Below are 2,809 nucleotides of genomic sequence, written 5' to 3'. Positions count from 1 at the left end.
CAAGTAGTTAGTAATAATGTAATGGGCCCATGGTATTAGTTGATGGTATGAGGGAACCATGGTAATGACCCATGGTATTGTATGTATGAGGCCTATATAGAGGATAGAGACTCCACTTGGAAGATAGTCAAGGATTATTGTATGAACAGGCATATGGCTTGTGGAGTGTTCTCCTTCCTTAAGGAGTGAATATATGGTGTTGCCCTACCATAAGGGTTTTGATAATAAAGAATCATTTCTATCTATTTTGATCTTGTTCTTATTGGGTATATTTGTTATTTCTCATAATATTTCTGGGTTAGATCTATAACAATTGGTATCAGAGCACTTTCTTGGGAAAACAGTGGAGAATTTTTTTTTTATTATTTTTGCAGGGTTTCAGGGGCGGCGAGTTGCAGATCCGATCTATAAGTTTTGGTGCAATATCTGCAAAATATAATTGTATATCTGTATTCCTTGTGAAAAAATAGCCGATTTCAAAAAAAAAATCGGTTGAATCGGAGTCCGGATGAAGGAGATATCGCTGATCTAAAAATCAGTGGGGTTGCAGACAATTTTTCAGGGCAGCAAGTTTGTGGCACAGATCTGGACGTCCTGGTGCAAGATCTGCAAGATCTAATTGTAGATCTGGAATCTTTGTGAAAAAAAACCTAATTTCAAAAAAAAAATCAGTCGAATCGGAGTCCGGATGAGGGAGATATCGCTGATTTAAAATCAGCTCTTTTTTGCAGAAATTTTGGTGATGGCGGGAGAGTTGCAGTGCAGATTTGAAATTTCATTGCCTGGATCAAAATTTCTATCACATGGGCAGATGCAAAATGGTTGTTCCATTTCCAAAAACAGGTCATAATAAGGATTCTGAGCAATATTGACTAAACTGTGACAATTTCAACTTTTCGCCAAGTAAGTGAATTTTTTCAAAACTCTCTTCATGGCTTCTAGCAAGGTTCTATATTTTACAGGAAAAGATGATGGTCCTACTATTGAAGAATTCATACAAAGATACAAGTCCACACAGGGGACATATTGGAAGCTTCCAATGGTGCTTAATATGAGAGATGAGGCTATACAATGGTATTATTCACTTGACTACCAACAGTTGATCAAACTTCCAGATGCAGAATTTGAAAAAGTCTTTTTGGACAAATGGTCTCGGAGCAGAAAAAAGGAGAATGAGACACATAAGGGGTTAATTGCTACGGGTGTCTCCTTATTGCAGGTTTATGGATTGATTCAGAAAGAGAAGATCATTGTTTCTATCAATCCTAGTGGTAAACATAATTTTATCAATGTTAATTTGGCAAAAAAATTGCAAGTCCCAGCAAAACATATTGAAAATACACAGGTTGATGATAAGGATGTTCAAATTTATAAGGATTTGAAACTTTCCATGGATAGGTATGTGTTTCATGGTGATTTTTATGCTTCAGATACGGATAACATGGATGTTGTTTTGGGATACCCTTGGATGGAATTAGTGGGTACTATAAATATTAATGTGCAGAAGAAATTCCTGAAGCTCTGGTATAAAAAGAAGAAAATTACATTACAGGATATTTCCATTAATAAGCAGGTAGAGTCCAAGGAGGTTGAAGCAGAAGATGTTACAGGGACTGACATATCAGATGATGAGCAGTTGATGGTCGACAATCAAACACAAACAGAGGCTGAAGAAGAAAAGGTTACAGGTGATGATACATCAGAGGAGGGCTCAGTGGTTGAAGTCATATTGAAAAAGAAGACACCACAACAGGCACCACAGCAGGGTGAAGTAAAGAAAAAGCCATCGTGGGTTACAACTTCAACATATCATCACCCACATCACCCAGCAAGACAACCATCAAGATGGAAACCAAGTAGTCACATGACGGATAGCGAGGAGAGAAGATCCACCTACTACACATCAACACAGAAGAGTTGCCACGGTCAACTTCCATCTCAAGCGAGCGAGGCACCAGCGAGATCGACGGTACACCTTTCTCTTGGATGGCTAGATGCACGTGCATGGTACCAGTGGACTACTCTTTTGAGTAGATCTTATTATTTGTGTTCTTCCCATGTTTCGGGGAGGAAACATGCTTAGGGGGGTGGAATGTTACATACCTAGGGGGATAATATGGAGTACCAAGGGAGGTACCTAAGGTAATAATGTAATAATGGGATGGGCCATAGTAATAAATAAGGTGGTTAACCCACATCATTTAAGGGACCACAAGTAGTTAGTAATAATGTAATGGGCCCATGGTATTAGTTGATGGTATGAGGGAACCATGGTAATGACCCATGGTATTGTATGTATGAGGCCTATATAGAGGCTAGAGACTCCACTTGGAAGATAGTCAAGGATTATTGTATGAACATGCATATGGCTTGTGGAGTGTTCTCCTTCCTTAAGGAGTGAATATATGGTGTTGCCCTACCATAAGGGTTTTGATAATAAAGAATCATTTCTATCTATTTTGATCTTGTTCTTATTGGGTATATTTGTTATTTCTCATAATATTTCTGGGTTAGATCTATAACACCCAGTCTGCTTCCCCATGGACGTCTCCTGGCCCTCCTCAGGCTATTCTATAGGAGTTGTATTTTGTTTTGTTGTCTACGTTGCTGCTGCTACTACCTCCTCACCCTATTTCTGCACTGCTGCCTTTAATTTCATTTCACGCAGAGCCCTAGCCTCCACAGCTGCCTCCTCATTGTGCCGCTTCTCAGCTAGCTTTGTGATACGAGCTTGGCTGCTACCTTTTTCTTCTACGTGGCTGCCTTTTCCACCTTAGTCAAGTTTGAGGCATGCCACTCCGAAGGCCAA

This window comes from Pinus tabuliformis, chromosome 9, assembly GCF_031772625.1.
Source record: "Pinus tabuliformis cultivar Carrire ecotype Pingquan chromosome 9, CPIR1, whole genome shotgun sequence".
NCBI lineage: Eukaryota > Viridiplantae > Streptophyta > Pinopsida > Pinales > Pinaceae > Pinus > Pinus tabuliformis.
Note: the sequence above shows the minus strand (reverse complement) of the source record.